The sequence below is a fragment of the Dasypus novemcinctus genome, chromosome 2, assembly GCF_030445035.2.
Source record: "Dasypus novemcinctus isolate mDasNov1 chromosome 2, mDasNov1.1.hap2, whole genome shotgun sequence".
NCBI lineage: Eukaryota > Metazoa > Chordata > Mammalia > Cingulata > Dasypodidae > Dasypus > Dasypus novemcinctus.
In genome coordinates this window covers 150,495,408-150,516,294 of record NC_080674.1, presented here as the reverse complement: position 1 = coordinate 150,516,294, position 20,887 = coordinate 150,495,408, and the positions used below count along the sequence as shown (strand labels likewise).

Genomic DNA, 20,887 nt, shown 5'->3' with positions numbered 1-20,887 from the left:
GTGTGCGGCACCATTCCTAGGCAGGCTGCACTTTCTTTCACGCTGGGCAGCTCTCCTTACGGGGCTCACTCCTTGCACATGGGGCTCCCCTATGTGGGGGACACCCCTGCATGGCACGGCACTCCTTACGTGCATTAGCACTGCGCATGGGCCAGCTGCACACGGGTCAAGGAGGCCCGGGGTTTGAACTGTGGACCTCCCATGTGGTAGACGGATGCCATAACCACTGGGCCAAGTCCGCTTCCCCTAAATTCTGATATCTTCATTCATGTTGGTATAATGCAACCAATAAAATGTATGTTTATGGGAAGCAGATGTGGCTCAAGCAGTTCGGTGCCCACCTTCCACATGGGAGGTCCCAGGTTCAATTCCCGGTGCCTCCCAAAAAGAAGGCAAGCACACCATGAACAAACACAGAGAGCAGAGACAGTGAGCACAAACAACCGGGGGGGAGGAGAAATCAATCATCAATCAATCAAATAAATAAATATCTTTTTAAAAATGTATGTTTTGAAGATGAAAATAACATGGCAAATGCTTGTTCTACAATGCTAAGCTTAAGACAAGCAGGAAATAAAATTATATAGACAGTATGACCACAACTATGTGAAAACAAAAAAACTACACAGAGGGAAGCAGATGTGGCTTAACTGATAGAGCATCTACCTACCACATGGGGGGTCCAGGGTTCAAACCCAGGGCCCCCTGACCCATGTAGTGAGCTGGCCCATGTGTAGCACTGCCGCACGCCAGGAGTGCTGTGCCACACAGGTGTGTCCCTGCGTAGGGGAGCCCCTTGCACAAGGAGTGCACCCTGCATTGAGCCACCCCACATGAAAAAAGCTCAGCCCACCCAGGAGTGGCACCACACATACAGAGAGCTGATGCAGCAAGATGACACAACAAAAAGAGACACAGATTCTGGGTGCCGCTGACAAGAATGCAAGTAGACACAGAAGAACACACAGAGAATGGACACAGAGAGCAGAAAATGGGGTGGGGGGGAAGGGGAGAGAAATAAATAAAATATATCTTTAAAAAAAAAAAATCTACATAGAGTGAAAAAAAAAAAGAAAGGAAATGCACAAGATTAAAAAAGGACAGGGGAAGCGGCCGTGGCTTGATCAGCTGGGCTCCAGTCTACCATATGGGAGGCCCTGGGTTCACATCCTGGGGCAGGCTCGCCCGCAAGCCCCACAGAGCGCTGCCGGCGCAAGCGCCGTGGAAAGCCGACTCAGCAGGGTGACGCAACCAAAAAGGGAGACAAGTAAAAACACAGAAGAGCACGCAGCTAAGGGACACATAGAGCAGACAGCAAGAAAGCCACAGTTGGGGGAGGGATTAAATTTAAAAAAGAACAGACAGTACTGCTAACTGCTCTACATTCTTATCTCATTTAATCGTCACAGCAAGCCTATCAGTTAGAATCTATTTTTATCCCCACTTTACCAATGAGAAAACTGAGGCTCCAAGAGGATAATGAAGCTGCCCAGTGCTGCCGGCAGCTCTGAAGGGGGAAAGACGGGCTCTGAACCAGAGGTGGTCCTCTAGGGCCTGCCCATGTCCTCCCGCGATTCCACCTCAAGTGCCCACAGGAGCTTTATTTAACTAGTGGAACTAGTGGCAACTTTTTTCCCCTCTACTTTTTGTCAAATTTTCTATATTAACTATGTATTGGATTTTTTGTTGTTGTTTTTTTCCCATTGCAAAGTAATACAAGCTTCTAAAAATAACAAAAGAAAGTCAAACTTTATGGAAATAGAATGTAAAAAGTACCCCTCATGATGTCCCTTTTACCACCCACCCCCTCATACACAAACACAACACACAAGGTAAACAGTGTTGACACTTGGTGTGGTGTACTCATTTTTTTAAACATAGAAAACGATAAACTTAAGACAAAAAACATGAAATTTTTTTTTAACTTCCTTCACCTTAAATTCAGAGCTCTCCACAATCTGGCTCTCCACTCTCCTGTCTGTCTCCCACTGTCCTTTTTGACAGCCTTTAAGTCACTAAGTTAAGTTGCTGAGTGACATGGTCAGATGTGCCCTTTGGAAAGAATGCCTCCAGCGATGCAGAGGAGGGTGGACGCTGAGGCCAAGGGGAGGAAAGCAGGAGGGGCAGGCGAGGGCCCGGGCCGCGGCCGACCCACCGAGGCGACCAACAGGGCCTGGCAAATGGCCACCACCTACCACACATGACCTCAGTGTCCAAGGGAAACAAACTGTCCACGGCAAAGCATCAGCACCACACAAAAGAAACAGCAGGAGGACCTGGAGCCAAAACAGGGCCCCTCCAAAGGGAGCCCGGAGCCCCGGCCCAGCACATCCAGGACGGGGCGGGGGCGGGGAGGGAAGACACAACGTCCACACCTGCGCTCTGGGCCCGGCCGCCACAGCAGTGGCCTTTTCTAGACTAAGGACAGGGCAGGCTCGTGAGAAAACAACATACAGGCAGCTCGGCTGCAGCAGAGCAGTAGCAGCCCAAAGTGTGAAAAGGACAGAGGGGCTCAGATTTCACTCACTTTTCCCAACTCTTGCACACTGGAGGGTTTTCAAAGTAAAGAAGCCACATTATTGCTGGAGGGAATAAAATAAAAAGGAAGAACCTTTTCTGCAATGGTTCTCAGCCTCAGAATCAGGCTCACCCACAAACATTCTGATTCAATAGATTTTGCTCAGACCTGAGTCTGCATTTTTAATAAGCAATTTCCCGAGTTGCTCTTGAGGCCTAGCCATCTCTTAAGAAACCGTGATTTACAGGCCTGTTGCTGATGTAAGGACTGACATTTGGGGGATGTTTTCTTTATTTCATCTTTTAAGAAATATATTACAAAGGGTATACAGGGAATTCTTTGTACCATTTTTGTTATTTTTCTATAAGAGAAATTATATCAAAGTAAAATGTTTACTATATATTATGAAAGTTAATACATGCCTATATATTTTATAAATTTATAGGGGTGAAATGCACATAACATAAAATTAACCATTTAAAAGTGAACATTCAGTGGCATTTGGTATATTCACAAGATTATGTAACCACCACTTCTATCTAATTCTAAAATATTTCCATCCTAAACAAGTACCCATTAAGCTGCTTTTCCCCACCGCCATCCTCCTTACCCCCGCCCAGCCCCTGGCAACCATTAATCTGCTTTCTGTCTCCACAGATTTACCTATTCTGGGTATTTCATATGGAGAGTCATACAATTTGTGAGCTTTTATTTTACTTAGCATAGTGTTTTAGAAGTTCAGCTGTGTTGAAACACGTATCAGTACTACATTCCTTTTTAAGACTGAATACTTGTAAGTGGACTTGGCTCAACTGATAGAGCGTCCGCCTACCACATGGGAAGTCCAGGGTTCAAACCCAGGGCCTCCAGACCTGTGTGGAGCTGGCCCACGCACAGTGCTGCCGCACTCAAGGAGTGCCGTGCCAAACAGGGGTGTCCCCATGTAGGGGAGCCCCATGTGCAAGAAGTACGCCCCGCAAGGAGAGCTGCCCTGTGTGAAGAAAGTGCAACCCGCCCAGGAGTGGCACCGCACACATGGAGAGCTGACGCAGCGAGCAACAAAAAAGAGACACAGATTCCTGGTGCCGCTGACAAGAATGTAAGCAGACAAAGAAGAACACACAGGGAATGGACACAGAGAGTAGACAACGGGGGTAGGCGGGGAAGGAGACAGAAATAAATAAAAAAATAAATCTTTAAGGAGAAAAAAAAGACTGAATACTATTTCATTTTATGTACATACAATTTGTTTATCCATTCATTTCTTGATGGATATTTGGGCTGCTTCCACCTTTTGCCTACTGCGAATAGAACTACTGTGGATATATTTGTACATGTATTTGTTTGACAACATGTTTTCAATTCTTTTGAGCTTGTATAGTAAAATATTTTTAATACCACTAAATTAGATAAACTGACAAATGGACGTCCCAACTCCCCACCCTCTCCATCTCACTCTCCAAAACTAACCACTGTTAATGGTTTAATATATACTAGCAAACAAGTAGGATTTTGTTTGTTTTCTTTTTTTAACAACTAATGCCAGCAAGAGTGTGATAAAAATTATACTCTCAAAACTGCTGGTTGGAGTGTAAATTAATACAGCTCTTTTAGAAGCTATTTAGCAATACGTATCTAAGAACATTTGTACTCTTAGACCCACTGATTCCATTTCCAGGAATCTCTCCCTAGGACACCACTCTACTCGAATAGTATGCAATCATTTAAAATGACAGTTATGAAGCAACACGGAAGTGATGATGATGAGCTAGAGAAAAAAAAAAAGCAGAATATAAACATTTTACATATCCTCTGATAACCTAAATGGCTAAAAGGATGTTAGGGAGGTGGAATTTGAATGATACTTTTCTCCATTTCTTTATTATTTCCTCTGTTAAGAGGCTTAACATACAGACCCTGCAGAAAGACAGACTTGGGTGAGAAATTCACTCCCCAGTTCCACCTGTTTAACTTCCCTGAGGCTCAGCTTACTTACGGAGAAAATGAGAGATAAAAATTATTTCTAAACTTGCTGCCAAAATTAAAATAAAGCGCTTTTTGACCTGACACAATAAGGAAAATTATTATTGCTAATCTTCTACATTCTCTGTGATGGGTCACATATCAAGTGATATTCAAATACTGAGGTCAATATTTAAATACTGGGTTTTAAAAATAAGGATTAAAATTCTGATAGCCCATCATTCTCATTTTCCTCATCAAATCCTCTCTTAAGCCCCTACTTGGTTTAACTCTGAAAGACAGGTTGTACCAAGTGCGCTGAGGTGATAAGGTACAAGTCCCAATTAATTGATATAATGAATAACATTTGCAAAGTGTAAAGCACCTACAAATGTAATGCATGAGTCTATTTTTACAGGATGACCTGTAGGGACAGTGGTTAAACAAGCCCCAAGTTAAGTATTGATATGAAGTGCAATAATGCATTAAGTGAAAACATGAAATGCCAGGGAGACTGAGGATGTGGAATGTGGAAAGGTCGTCTGTCAAGAAAACCACCGTTACTCTTCCAAGTTCTGAGCCAAGGCTTCTAGGAGGAGGCAAGATTTTAGAGGGTAATGAGGATAAGGGTAATTATCCCAGGTTGAGTTCCAGCCACTCCGAAGAACAATTCCTCCGTCTACCCTCAACTAATTTATCGCCAGGCCTTGTATTAGGTTTGGCGCCACATCTTTTACTTTGGGGTTAATCACAAGGGTCACTCTGAGCCCATGATTATAGGAAGTCTCTCCTTTCTAAAGCACTATTTAGAAATGAAATGGAATTATTATTAATTTTCATTATTATTACTATTCTAACCTTGATAGTATGCTCCAGCTTACTTTATCTAAAATTTCAAAAAGTGCCTGCTCAAGAAAATATAAAACTATATCTAGATAAAAAAGTAAAACATCTTCTTTACAAGTCCCTATCTCACATCCTTCTGAAGAGGGAACTGCTGATTGGACATACATTCCTCCAGAGCTTTGCTTTTACAAATTTATGTACATGATATATTCACGTGCACATACACACACACATGATTTTCTTTTTACATAAATAAGATCACACTCGACTGCTCTGCTACTTAAATTTTTCCACGAACAAGTCAAGGCCATTTTTCCAGACCTGTACATTGGGCAGTGGTGTATTGGCTAAGAGTATAGACCCTGGGGCCAGAAGGTCTAAGCCCAGCTCCCCCACTTTCTAGCTCTGTGACCTTAGGCAAGTTACTTAACATCACTGTGCCTCAGGTTTCTGATCTATAAAGCTCTAGGAATCAAAGGATTGATGTGAGGATTCAACTGAGTTAATACTAACTACAAAACATGAAAGGCGCTTAGAATAATCTGTACATAGTAAGTACTCTCTGAGTGCTGGCCATTGTCATCTATTTAATGAAATACCATAACATCCCATTGTTTGGACAAACCATAATTCACAGAGCCAGTCCCCTGGCCGTTGATTTTCTATTTTTTTGCTGCAGAAAGGATTTTGAACGTAGGTTTTGTACACATGTACGAGTATTACTCTGGGATAGTTTCCAAGGCATTATATTGCCACATCAAAAGCCATACTCATTTGTATAAAAGTTGCCAAATTTCCCTCCAAAAGGCTTCGCTAATTTATCTCCCTGCCGATGGGTTTATGAGTGCCTTTCTACAAGCATCCCCAAAACACTAGCTGCTTGAATCTTTGGCACCCTCACGTCTGCACGCACCTTCCCTAAAAGAAACCTAAATCAAAACCACCAACAATGCATTTGTTAAAAGTCCCAGGGACGCCTAATCCCTTTGTCTCTTCTAAATGGAATTAGACATGTTCGACTCTTTGACAGGCCTTCAGTTGCCTGGACACAGCCCTGGGATGTCTCTGAAAACTACAAATCAAACTCACTTGCCATTCCCTAATATCCTCCAGAAAAGCTTGAGGAGGCCTGCGTGAGGCCCAGCCAGTCTGCTTTCTATCACATGCAAAAAGATTTTCAACAGCAGCTGGTGTTTTCCTGGGTGGAGCTCAGAGCCAGCATTTGTATATAAATATTATCCCAGGGCTCGAGGGACTCAGACTGGAAGCAGAGACTGCTACATCCCGGTTGTGTCGTTAAACAACGGGCGGAAGTGAGACCCTTGTCCTTTCTCTGAGCTCCCCTGTAGAAATGGGGAACATCCCAGGCACAGGCCCACCCCACCTGGGCAGCTTCTAAGTAAAACAGAGGTGGAAGCCAGTTTAGAGCGCGGCTGGAAAACTGCACCAGGCAGAGCAGAAGCGGGGCAAAGAGGCTGGGAGCGCCGGCCTGGGGTCTTGTCGCCGGCTCGGCTTGTCTGGCTGAGAGGTCAGCTGCAGCCGCCTGCAGCCATCCCTGGACTGTGGCTCTGGTCATGGAAAGACAAGATGATCACGGACTGCGGCGGCCCCTCCGGCCTACGCTCCAAGGCTTCACAACACAAGTAACCTCTCGCTTGGCTTGAGGGCCCCTTGGATGCAAGAGGAGCCACGACTGGGGTCTTGGTTCTTGAGGGGGCCTCCCGAGTCGTCAGGCAGGAATGTCACTAATTCCGAAGGCTGCCCCTGCTAAGCTCCGCAAGCCCCAAAGCCATCCATCTTCCACGCTTGTTTTTCAGACTCACAATTTTATGGCTCAGAACCATTCACCTTTGTACCTCTGTCTCCTTGCCTCCCAGAGACCCAGGCTGGGGTCTTGGGGGTAGAGACAAGCGAGTCTCTGGAACAGTGGATTCGACAGATCAGAGCGAATTCCAGGGATGATTTCCAGAGACCCAGGCTCAAGTCCACAGCGGAGGGAACAATTCAGGCACTCAGAAGGGAGCCCAGCCTCCCCGTCTCTTCAACTCTCGAGGAGGGCCTGCGGGAGGGACCAGAGGCCCGGGTCTCACGGAGGCAGTGCATTGTACAGGAAAGGGACTTTGGAGCCAGTCACACTTGGCTTCAAGTCAAGGCGCTGAGGCTGGCTGTGCCTCAGTTTCCTTTTCTCAAAGAGCCTGGGGCCAAACACCCAATACCCAGAATTTCATCCAATCCACAGCACAAGTTATCTGTTGAGTCCTGACCAGATGCTCTACATGTTGCGCATATGGCAATAAGCAACCAGGCCAGTCCTGGCTCTCATGGGGTTTACATTCCCAGAGAAGTAGCTACTGTTAATAGTAAGGGGCTTCCTACCAGGAGTGGGGTTTACGGTGGGTAATTGCCAGGTAATTACCAGGCTGGCAAGGCCACGGCTCTCAACCCTGAGAAACAGTGATAGCTGACCAGAGGCAGGCTCAGCGGAAGCCACTGGTATTAGCAGAAGCTTCAGGATCTCTCACTTGCACCAGTCCCTTCCAGAGCCCTGGGATAGAAAGAAATGCGTTCACATGATCCTATGTTTCTCTCCAGTTTGCCCAAACTAAGCCTTGTACCACAACATGAAGGAGCTATGTCTCCACCCCAGTTTCCCTCTGTCCCTCCTCCCTGCTGTGGGTGTCAGAGCAGCTGTGGGCATCCGGGGCACCCAGCCACGGGGCAGTTGGGTGCGTCGAGTCTGAGTTTAGTGGGATGTTTTGTGTGGTTTGAGCTGAGTTCTTGCTGACGCTGAGGGCAGGCACGGCTCCCAGGACTCTCCTGCTACCCCAGTGCCCCCTCACCCAGCCGCTGACACCACAGAAGAGGCCACAGCTCCCAGGGCCCCCAGTGCCCCCAGCACCCCGCACTGAAGTGTGTGAGGAGAGGGGAGGTTTAACACACGATCCCAGCCTGTGAAAAATGCTTCCAGTGATTAGATCTGGAAAATTCTAATCTCCCTTAGTAAAAGAGGACGTTCTCTTCTGTCAGAAAAATACTCAAAAACACATACACACAACTATAATGTGCCAGAGTATCTTTTTCATTTTTTATGAGAATCACACAAAGTAGAATTTATCAATATTCCCATTTGTGGGACACAAACATGTAATATTACACACAATATCTCTATGTGTGAATTTTCTCACTTCTTGCCTTCAAACTATCAACAATAAAAAACAAAAACAGGGAGCAGAGGTGGTTCAAGCGATTAGGTGCCTCCTTCTCACATGCGAGGTCCCTGGGTCGGTTCCCAGTGGCTCCTGAAAAAGAACACCAGCACACAGCAAACAGACACAGCCCACACAAGAGAAATAAATAAATTTTTAAAATACATTAAAAAAATTTTTTATCAACAACACTAGAGAAAAGACTTAGTTTTGATTCTCCATATACAAAATTATTTTAGAAAATCATATGACAAAATGATCAAAGCATAAGAAGCAAAAAGCATAAGAATAAAATGTAGTATAGAGGTGCATCAGGCAGTTAATTAATAAAAGTATTTTTGTTATTCTTCTGGATTTTATAGTGTTTGAATAATGTTAGCTTTTAAACTGTGTAAATTATTGTAGTTCTTCTCTCATTCTAAATAAAGAGCCACTTGCATTCTTATTATTGTATTCATAATTGTGAACTATTTATCTTAAAGATAGCCTTCAAATTGTATATGATAAGGAAGTGGATGTGGCTCAACAGACAGAGCGTCTGCCTACCATATAGGAGGTCCAAGGGTTCGATACCCAGGGCCTCAGGGCTCGTGTGGTGAGCTGGCCCACATGCAGTGCTGCTGTGCACAACGAGTGCGCACCCACACAGGGATGCCCCCGCATAAGGGTGCTTCCTGTACAAGGAGTGGCCCCTGTGCAAGGAGTGGCGCCACACACACACAGAGCTGACGCAGCAAGATGATACAACAAAAAGAGACACAGATCCCCAGGGTTGCCTGATGAGAATACAAGCGGACACAGAAGGACACACAGCAAATGGACACAGAGAGCAGACAACCAGGGAGGCGGGCCGGGGGGGGGGGGGAACGAGACACTAAATAAATAAAATCTTAAAAAAAAAATTGTATATGATTCAGGCACCCATAAAACTGCAACCTTCCTCTGCAGTTCCAATGCATCAGGAACTCCCAAGTGCCCTTTTTTTGTAGATTATCTCATTTAACCCTCACTGAACACACTGAGATAAACTAAAGCTTGGAGATTCCATCTACACAATAAAACAACTGGAGATTGTAGCGAGGATTAAAAATCATGTAGTACTCAGAGCAATGTTCAACACACAGGAAGAATTCAATAAATAGGAACTATTATTACAATTCACTGTGTAGCCTTTCTGAGCTCAAGTTTCCTTGTATTTCTAGATAGAGGGGTAGAAAGAGATTTCAGTATTTGTACATACACAGAAGCTATCTAAAAAGATACACTGGAAGTTGGGAACAGTGGCTGCCTCTGTGGAGGGAGACGGGGTGAGAAGGAGCACACCCCCTTGTACCTTTGAATTTTTAAACAAGGGATATATGAAAACTATTTGGCACAGTGCTCGGTGCATGGCAAGTGCTCAATGAACGTTAGCTCTTGCTATTAGTTATTGTTATAGCCAATTAATTAAATCAATTAATAAGAAATTAAAGAGATGAGACCTGATATCATCTACAGTCGCTTCCAGCTTTGTTCATCACAGTCCAGGGCTGTGCCAGGGGCTCTGATCACACACAGGCCCTCCATGCTCCCTGCAGCTCTATGAGGGAAGGACTATTTGCACTCACATTTTACAAATGTGGAAACAGAGGCACAGAGAGGTTGTGGCAGTTTGATATTGTTTATGAATTCCAAGAAGAGATACTGGATTATGTTTGTAAACTGGTCTGTACGCCGCCCCCCAGGCCTATTAGATTATATTGAATTCAGAGGTTTCACTTTTACTTGATTAAATTATGACTTGGGCTTTGATTGGGCCAGTGAGTAGGGCATCGAGTCCCTGCCCACCAAGGGGGCAGGGACTCACAGAGAAAACAACATGGCAGAGATCAGAGTTGTTGGAGTTTTGAGCTGGATCCCGGGAAGCAAACATACAGGAGAACACAGAGGAATAGAGACAGCTCCACAAACACAGCAGAGGCCCCGGGAAGAGAGGTGAGCTATTCGCTTGATAGTCTAGCTGACCTTGTGGAGAAGAGCAAGCCTGAGCCCGGAGAAAATCCAGCCCCAAGGAGAGAGACAAAGCCTGGAGAGCCTGATGGCCTACACTGATACTGGAAAAAGCTGGGACCACAGAGCCTTAAGAGAAAGAGGAAAGGCTGAACGTCGGCAGCCATCTTGCTTCAACATGTGGGAAGACTTTGGTGACGGAAGCAACTTACACTTTATGGCCTGGTGACTGAAAGCTACTACCCCAATAAATACCCTTTATAAAAACCAACAGATTTCTAGTATTTTGCATCAGCACCCCCTTGACTGACTAATACGGAGGTTAAATCACAGCAACGTTCCTGAGGGCACACAGCCAGCGGGGCAGAGGCCCAGAATGACACCCAGGCCACAGCCCAGCTCAGGCTGGGGGCTCGGTGACCTCTACCCTACCAGAGAATCTGTGGGGACAGGGAGGTCTGAGTCTCTTTGCCAAAGCAGGGACCCTTCCCCATGGGAAGTGGAGAGAGAGACAGGTTAGCCAATGAGTTCGACTGCAGGTAATCATGGACCCACGACCCTGCAGGCATCTTTCAAGGAGAAATCTGTTTCTGAGTCTCCAGGCATGATTGGATTGCTCAGGTCAGGAGCAGTAAGAACAAACCCTTCAGACACGGGCACCTCAGCCGCTGTGTGGCCTGTGAGCACAGGTCTGACCTTTACCTGTCTTGGATTAAAAGCTCTCAGGTGAACCCCAATGTTCACAGCAGCATTGTTCATGATTGCCAAAAGGTGGGAACAACCCAAATGTCCATCAGCAGATGAATGGATAACAAAGTGTGATATATGCCTACACTGGAATACTATTTGGCCATAAAAAAGAATGACATTCTGATACATGCTACAATGAGGAGGAACCTTGAAAACATTATGCTGAGAGAAAGAAGTCAATCCCCAAAGACTACAGAGTATATGATTCCACTTACATGAAATATCTAGAATAAGCAAATTCACAGAGATGTAAGTAGACTAGAGCTGCTTGAAGAGTACAGTTTCTGTTTTGAGTGATTAAAAAGTTTTGGTGGGAAGCAGATGTGGCTCAAGCAAGTGAGCTCCCACCTACCAGATGGGAGGTCTGTGGTTTGGTTCCCAGTGCTTCCAAAAGAAGACAGTGAGCTGGCACAATAGGCAGGCATGGCAGGCTGACATAACAGGAAGACGCAACAAGAGACACAAGAGGAAGAACATAATGAGAGACACAACAAAGCAGGGAACGGAGGTGACTCAAGTGATTAGGAGCTTCCCTCCCACATCAGAGGTCCCAGGGTTCAGTTCCAGGTGCCTCCTAAAGAAACAAGAAGTCAAAAAACATAGCAAGTACAAACAATGAGGGGGTGGGTAGAAATAAATAAAAATTTTGGTAATGGATGGTGTTAATGGTAACATAACAATGTAAATGTAACTAATACCACTGAATGTATACTTAAAAATGGTTACAGAAGGAGTAGGGTGAGGGGGTTGGGGGTATATGGGGACCTCAAAATTTTTTAATGTAACATTAAAAAAATAAATAAAGGCAAATAAATAATAAAAAATTAAAAAAATAAAGACAAAAAAAAAGTAATATAGTGAAATAACCACACACACAAAAAAATGGTTACAATAGGAAATTTCATGTCATATAGATAGATGTTACTACAATTAAAAAGAAAAAGCTCCCAAGTGGTAGGGATGAGATGGCTTACAGAAGTGTCTTGGGATGCTGAGAGCTTCTAGCAACAGCTGCCAAATAAAAGTCTCCTCAAGGCATAGCTTTTGATCTTGAGCAAGTCACTTGACCTCCTTGACTCATAGTTTCCTTATCTGCAAATTGAGGATAGAGACTAATAAATGTTTCTATGCAATAAAGCATGACCTTCCACTCCAGCCTGAGACTACAAGTACCTTCAGGAGAGGACCCAGTAAATCTCCTCTTAGCATCTCCTTCATGGTGCCTTCCTAGGAGGGCACCTTACTCCAGAGAAAGGTTCAGCACTATTTGCCAATTTAAGGCAGGGCCGAGTAGCGCAAAATAATGTGTTCTGGGGTCATCCAGACCTGGATTTAAATCCTGCCTCACCACTAACTTCCTGTCAGGGGTCCTTTCAGCGCTTAGTCACTACTTTTGGCGTAAAAATAACTACATTTTGCCCAGGGCAAAAGCCCAGAGGTTGGTAGTGTGTCCAAGTGCACAACACAGCAGCTGCCAGCCTGTGTTGTTGGGATTCAGGGACACAGTGAGTGCAGAGCAGGCTGGCACTGCTCAGAGTGAGTGCAGAGAAATACAGGCTAGAGAAAGTATAATTTAAACAGAGATGTTAAACCTAATACAACAATAGACTAAGCCCACAACAGACTACTCAAGCGCTTGAAGAACTTTGGGAATAAGCAAAGAAAATACTACAAATTCATACTTTCAGGGAATCACTCCTTTTTCTTGGTGTTCCAGGAAAGTTTTATGAGTCTTGTTTTTTCCCATTGTGAATGTAGAAATGAATCCATTCGCAGAAATATATTAATTTTTAACAACCCCTTTCCCAAATATACGGTCCACTCATGAAAATGAACCCTAATTTTTATTTTGATGAACTGTAGAGCTGATACAGAAAATGTGCTTTTTTTCTTTTAAAACTATCTTATTCTAAGAACTCCATGCTTTTGTAAACAACTTTTTTAAGGGATTCAGGTCTTCCTACAGTGAAATAAAAGTGTATGATGATCACCGCTGTGGACTCCAGAAATGTGTGTGTAGCAGCACTACACTCCTCCCGCCAGAGGCTACATGGCCCAGTCCGGAAGATTTAAAGAACAAACTTCAGCCTCCATTTTACTCCAGAGCCAACATCTACCTGGGAAGTTTTCAGGAAACAAGTTCTGGTTTCCTCTGCCTTTCTTTAGAAAGGGCTGTCTGCCTGGGGCTAACCTTGGGTAACTTCTGCACTTAATCTGCATTTCCACAGATAGATTTACTTAGGAAGCAGCGTCCTGCACCAGGGAGAAGAGTGGACTCTATGAGATGAATCAAAGGGGGAGACACAGATAGACTGGTGGAGAAGAAAGGCTCCAGGAGTTAGAAGGCTGACACTCCAGTCTTCACCTTGCCACTTCAGAGCTGTGTGACCTTGGCAAGCCTCTTGACCTCCCTGAGCCTCAGTTTCCTTCTCTGTAAAATGGGGATGAAAGCAGCTCTCCTGTCTACCTCAAGAGGGTTGTTTTGATACCCAGCTGTTCCTTCCCCACCACTGTCACCAAAGAGCTGTTGCTGTCCTAACCCAGCACCCACACCAATCTACACAGCTGAAACAAGGACCGAGTGCTGCAGGGGCTGCAAACTCAAGTGCCTCCTGGATAGATGAGTGAGCGAGGCATAGCAGACACGATCCTTTCTGCCATTTCTGTGAGCTCCTCTAAGCTTCAGTGTGCTCCTGCTTTCATCAGCCCAAACCTTCAACCCTCCTACGCTATGCCCCTCTACTACCACCACCACTCAGCAGCCAATGACCTTGCCTCAGGTGCTATTTACACTCCAGAGCTCCCCAGAGGATCAGGGCCAAGCACCCTTCAAACCACTTTGCATGAAGTTGCACCCTGGCTCGGCCTCTTCTCCTTTCCTGCTCTGCTTCCCCCACTCCCAACCCAGGTTCTGCTGTTTCAGGGTCTGCTCCTGGGAAACCCAGCCTAAGACAGAAGACCTGGGAGCTCAGGCCACATCTAAAGGGGCACCTGCTACTCAGCCCCAGCCTGTCCAATCACGTGGAAGCAGAGGTCCTATGTCACCACTATTCCAATATTTTGTCCAGTCACATGCATTTTTAAATAAAATGCCCAATTTTTAAATGTCAGCAATTCATTTTGTAAAAAACTAACACTATGCAGGCCAAATTCAATTCATCTGTAGATCAAGTCCAGCAACCCCAGATCTCAGCCTCTAAGTATCCAGGCCCTAACGTGTGCTTAATATGCCAGCCCAATTGCTCTGCCTGTCTCTGCTCGTAGAAGCCTCGCAACATACCCCGCAAGATAGGCACATTATTTCCATCTGTTAAAGAGGTGAAGCAACTGGCCCAAGGTCATACTGCTAGGAGGGAGCAGACTGATATTCCAACCACATTTTGTCTGACAGCAGTGCCTGTGCGCTGAACCCCTGGGGTTGCACTGCCTTCTCTTCTGTATTCAGGCATCTCCCAGGAAGGAGTCAGAAATTTAGGCTAAGTCACCTGACATGGTGGAAGGAGGTGGGGGACTCCCGGGGAGGGACGGGGATAGAAGAAGAAAAGTGGAAAGCAACATGGGCACTAGGAGCTTTGGAAAACTGAAAACAGCACAAATGCCCAAAATGAACGGTTATGCCAATGATAGAATCTTTTTTTTTTAACTTGAAGTAAAATTTACAGAACATAAAATTCACCATTTTAACCAAAGTATAAAAATCACTTGGTTTAGGGTAGTCACAAAGTTGTGTAAGCCTCACCACTCTCTAATTCCAGAATATTTCATCATCCAAAAAGGAACCCCATACCCATTAGCAATCACTCCCCTTCCCCACTCCCACAGACCCTGTCAACCATAAATCTATTTGCTGTTTCTACGGATTTACCTATTCTGGGCATTTCATATAAATGGAATCATATAATATGTGGTCTTTTGTGTCTGGCTTATTTCACTCAGCATGACGTTTTCAAGATTCACCCATGTCATAGCACGTATCAAAACTTCACTCCAGGGAAGTGTATTTGGCTCAACTGATAGAGCGTCGGCCTACCATATGGGAGGTCCAGGGTTCAAACCCAGGGACTCCTGACTTGTGTGGTGTGCTGGCCCATGTGCAGTGCTGATGCATGCCAAGGAGAGCTGTGCCATGCAGAGGTGTCCCCTGCATAGGGGGGCCCCACGCACAAGGAGTGCGCCCTGCAAGGAGAGCTGTCCCATGTGAGAAAAAAGCACAGCCTGCCCAGGAGTGGCACCACAGACACGGAGAGCTGACTCAGCAAGATGACACAACAAAAAGAGACACAGATTTCTGGTGTCACTGACAAGCGGGCACAGAAGAACACACAGCAAATGGACACACAGAGCAGACAATTGGGGGGGGAAGGGGAGAGAAACAAATAAAAAATAAATAAATCTTTAAAAGAAAAAACAAAAAAACTTCACTCCAGGGAAGCAGATGTGGTTCAACCAGTTGGGCACCTGCCTACCACACGGAGGGTCCTGGGTTCAGGTTCTGATGTTTCCCAAAGAAGACAAACAGACACTGCACCCGTTGCAAGAAGCTAGACACCATGCCACCGCAACGAGCAGACACCTAAACAAGCAGATGCCACAAGCCAGCAGATGCCACAGTTTGCATGGAGCAGAATTGGCTCAGGCCATTGGGCACTCGCTTCCCATGTAGGAGGTCACAGGTTTGGTTCCCGGTGCTTCCTGGAGATGGCGAGCAAACAGTGAGTAGACAGATGAGAAAACCATCTGGGTGAGGTTGGGGGATAAATAAATAAAAATAAAGTAAATAAATCTTAAAAAAAAAACAACTTCACTCCCCTTTTATGGCTGAATGATATTCCATTGTATGGATATACCTCCATTTTATTCATTCATTCATCAGTTGACAGACACTTGGTTTGTTTCCACTTTGGGGCTATTATGAATAATGCTGCAATGTACATTCAAGCACAAGTTATTGCATAAAAGTATGTTTTCAGTTCTCTTGGGTACAGCCATTGGAGTGGAATTGCTGGGCCATATGGTAACTCTATGTTTAACATTTCAAGGAACTGCCCAAACTGTTCCACACGGGCTGCACCATTTTATGCAACCACCATTTCTTCACATTCTTACAATACTTGTAATTCTCGGTTTGTTGATTTAATTACTGCCATCCTAGTAAGTGTGACTTGGTATCTCACTGTGCTGTTAGTCTGCATTCCCCTAATGGCTAAAGATGTTGAGCATCTTTCCACGTGCTTATTGACTGTTTTTATATCTTCTCTGGATAAACGTCTATTTAGGTATTTTTTCCATTTAATTTTCCAATTTAACTTTCTGTTATTGAGTTGTAAGAATTCTTTGTACACTGCTGATACTAGACCCTTACAACTATTTTCTCTCATTCTGTGGGTTGTTTTTTCACCTTCTTGATGGTATCCTTTGAAGCACAAAAGATTTTAATTTTGATAAAGTTCACAGTTCCCAAATTTTCTTTTGTTTTTGTGCTTCTGGTGTCATGTTTAAGAAACCATTGCTTAATCCAAGGTAATGCAGATATTCATCTATGTTTCCTTCTAAGAGTTTTGTAGTTTAGCATTTACATTATGGTCTTTGATCCATTTTGAGTTAATTTTTTTAATATTGTGTGAAGTAGGGATCTAAACACCTTCTTGTGCACCTGGATATCTAACTGAAAAGGCTATTCTTTCCCCATTGAATGGTCTTGGCACCTCTGTCCAAAATCAATTTAGCATAGATATTTCTTTTTAGCTTTATTTCTGGACTCTCAATTCTATTCCATTGATCTCTATGTCTATTTCACACTCTTATATCACCATCTTAAGCAATAATTAGGAAGACTGTAGAGCAACATGAGAAACGGTCTACAAGATAATGCCAAGTGAAAAACAATGACACAAAAGTCCTATCTATCACAAAGTTTCTGGACTTTGGACACAATCAGAGTTGGGTTTGAATCTTGGCTCTGCCAACTAGAACCACATGACTTCTTGGAGCCCCATTTCTTTGTCAAAATAATGGGGAGAATAATTCCTTCCTTCCAGAGCTATTGCAAGGATTCCATGAAAAATATGTAAAACATTTAGCACAGTTCTAGTCCATGGTAAGAAAGTTCACATTATGTCTATAAATATGTGCAGGGTAAAGATGAGAATGGTTCCCAGGAAAATAGGCAGGGTCAACTTTGAGACAGAACAATTATGGGTGCTTTTAATTAAGATTGTTACAGTATCTGAACAAAATATACAAACAGAAACAGGGACTTTGGTCTAGAAAAAAACACACATAGGTTTCCGCCTGTTATCTTTCTTCTTGATGAAATCTTCCATATAACGTGGGGGCAGGGAGTGGCAAGGAGTAAGGCTGGATTGTGAAGGGCAGAATCAAAATTTTCAAAAAACCTAATAACGAACATCTTGATGCTGAGAGGTGCTCCTCAGAGCTTCTGCACCTTAGTCTCAGGACCCTTAGACACCTTCCAGCAAACCACGTGGCTGTCCCACGGGATGTGAGCCACCCTTGAAGGTTACCTCACTCCCCCTGAAATGTGCACCTAGCATGTGGGTTCTCACCACGCTGGAACCAGGACTCGGCTCCAGCAGGACCCGCTGCAGCCCGCGGGCGGGGAGTGTTGACAGTCAGGGCAGACGACTGGTTCCTAGGCGGTAATCACTGGAGACAGGCTCAGCGGTTCTCATTATAGGGAGTCAACAGAGACAGAAGGCATAATGGGTCTCAGCCAGAGAAGCAAAGGTTAAGGTGAGGGGGAGAGGGGGAGCCGAGGAGGGCCCTTCCCAGGCCCTCTGTGCCTGCTGGGCCATGATGCCAGGGAGGATGAACGAGGGCGCGACGACATCAGGGCTGGGCTGGTCTTGCTCCACTGGTCCCAGCATAAACTCCTGGGCAGCCAAGGACTCAGTGACTGTGACTGATTCTAAAGGCTCAGGTGGAAAGAGCTTCAGCACGACCTCATCTGAACAGCCCAGCCTCCAGGGATGCAGGTGGGGACCCTCTCGCCCCAGCTCCTCCACCCCCCAGCACAGCCTAAATCCTCGGAAAAGAACCAGCCTACACGCCAGGCAGTGTGCTAAGCACTCACGGCACCCTCCCAACCCCCTGTAAGTTAGGTGCTGTCTTTATCCCCTTTTACAAAGGAGGATACAGGCTCAAGGGTCTCTCCCAAACTGGTAAGTGGCAGAACCAGCAAACTCAGTCTGACCCCACGGCCCACCACTCCTTCCCTCTTTTCTTCTCCTTTCTTTCTCTTGTGTTTACTGCCTTTACCCTGCACATAGCCAAAGGCCTTCTAATACTGCCACCTTACCCCACACCAGGTCCAATATCTTCTGGCCATTCGGGGGCTACACAGGAGGCTGACCTTGGAAGAGTGAGGTCTCTCAGGTAGAGGAATTACTATTTCTGAGACCTCAAGAACAGGAAACTTCCCCAGGCTGTCTGCAATAAATCCAAACCTTCCTTCCTTTGTGATTTCACCCCGGGAGCAAGACTCCAGGATGACTCATAGCCTGCTGGGCCAGCAGGAGATCTGCTCTGGGGACTGGAGGTGACCTTGGGCTGGCACTCACATCCTGTGCCTGTTTTCCCATTTGTCAAGTGAGCAGCAACCCAGCCTCTCTACCGGGTTCATCATAGACTATCCTGGTGAACACAAAGCATCTTGAGAGTAATTTTTAAAACAGAATGCAAAATACCGACAATCCTCTAATCCCAAGCCACGATCGAAAGCCTTCCCAATCTTAATTATGGCTGCAAAAGACTTCACCCGCAGTCTTGCCTTCCTGGTGTATGGTCCAACTGTGATTACTGGTAAAAAGGAAAGGTGACATGGGTAATAATAACCCGTCCTTTCCAAATATAATTAATCACGCCTCTTTCAGTAACCACCTCACTCCTATTAGAAGCTCTAAATACTAATAACAACTAATGCTGACACAGCCTTTACGTACTTTATTTACGTATATATATGCCCCTTATGAGTGTCCATTACTAGCCCCAATTTACGGAGGAAAATAAGGCTCAGACCAGTTGATTATAGTAACTTGTTGAAGGTCATGCAGCTCGTAAGTGGCAAAGCCCAGACTCAAAGTCGGGTCCATCAGAGTCTCCACTACACTTAATGGCCTTCACTAACTTCATTTTAAAATTTCAAGCCCCAGCTCTCTCTAGCCACCTTCCCTACTTAACTTTTCTTCATAGTTCTTATTCCCTTTTAATTAAGTAATTTAATTACTGTTGTGTCCCCGACCCCCACCCCCAAATAGAATAAGTCCACGCGGACAGGTACTTTGCTTTTGGCATTGCCGTCACACACCTCCACTCCCAGCACCTAGAACACCACCTGATACGAAATAGGTACTCAATAAACAGCCACTGAGGAATGAATTTAGCCAAAAATTCTCATTAGCTATGATCGACTGTCCCTTCTGCTAAAGGGCAACTTTTGACAATATTTGATTCATCGGGATACCCCCTACCATTCACCCCCACTCCCCATCCCCGAGGTCTAGAATATACTTTCAACATAGTGAAATACTCAGTAAATATTTGGCAACAGGACATAATTCTTTCTACTGGGCTTTGGAATGTGCTTTTGGGGTGGTCTGCTGTTGGGGAATTCAATCTCCTCTCCACTCACCACAACAAACAGGCCACTTAGTGGAAAACTGTTGTTAGGAGGGCTGGAAAATGTGTGGAACTTCCTCCCGTGACCCTGAGTTCGGCCCCTTCCCGTCCCCACGCCGTGATCCTGACCGACAAGCCGGCTCCACGGCCTGAGGCAGGGGTGCCCTCCTGCTCTCACTGCTGGCTGGGTTTCTGCCCCACATCTTCTTCGGGCAGTGGGAAGGGTTCAGTGTGTGCAGTGTGTGGCTTCACAAACTCTCTGCTGAGCAGCAGGCTGAGCGGGCAGTTGGAAATGATACGGGGTGGGGGGGGGGGGAAGGGTAGGGGGGGAGGATCTAAAGGATCTAATTAAGCAGAGTAGGTGACAGTGTCAGGAAGAAAAAGCAAGCAAGTAGCAATTTGGAGATGTGCCTGCAAATAAGAGGTGACTGTTGTTTTCTCCTCTGGCTCCTGCTTGCCCTGTAAATCTCAGTTCACTAATCCAAGCGCTTTAATTATCGCTGTATAATACAGCATGCTGTGTTGGACCTATCATGGGGAAATTAAAAGGAAGATGTGGGCAGAGGGATTCAGGCTACCCTGTAGTCCATGTAGGCATCCGAATTACACTAATCTAAAGGTGTTTTTCTCCTTCTGTCATAAAAACAACATGGGCTTTTCCAGCATCAAACATATTATCTTTCCCAACTCACAAAAAAAGAACTTCAGGTGAAGAGGTCTTTCCCCTAAACCATGCAATTCAGGGCCCAGGAGTCACTTGGGCCACTGTTGATGCAAGTCCCAGAGCAGAGAGCAGAATGATGGTTAAGACTGGACTTTGAATTCCACCCCCACTCCCTACCAGCTGTGTGGCCCTGGGCAAATCACTCAACCTCTCTGAGCCTCAGCTTCTTCAAATAAAATACAGTGATAATAATAGGATTACATATATAAGAATATAAAGCACTTAGCACCATGCCTGACACATAGTATGTGCTAT

At 45.2% G+C, this 20,887-nt stretch overlaps 1 protein-coding gene across 4 annotated transcripts in view; it reads right to left on the bottom strand.

The window, feature by feature from the left end:
• The window catches only part of ARHGAP26 (Rho GTPase activating protein 26), a 1,052,546-nt gene that overhangs the window by 1,007,131 nt on the left and 24,528 nt on the right, over positions 1-20,887 (bottom strand). Inside the window, exon 1 of one of the 4 annotated variants that reach the window (XM_071210395.1) lies at positions 12,246-12,363. The exons of the other annotated variants lie outside the window; for them this stretch is intronic. The gene's annotated coding sequence lies outside the window, so the exon portion shown is untranslated. Of the gene's footprint in view, positions 1-12,245; positions 12,364-20,887 lie in introns of those variants that run through there. 4 annotated transcript variants of the gene reach the window in all.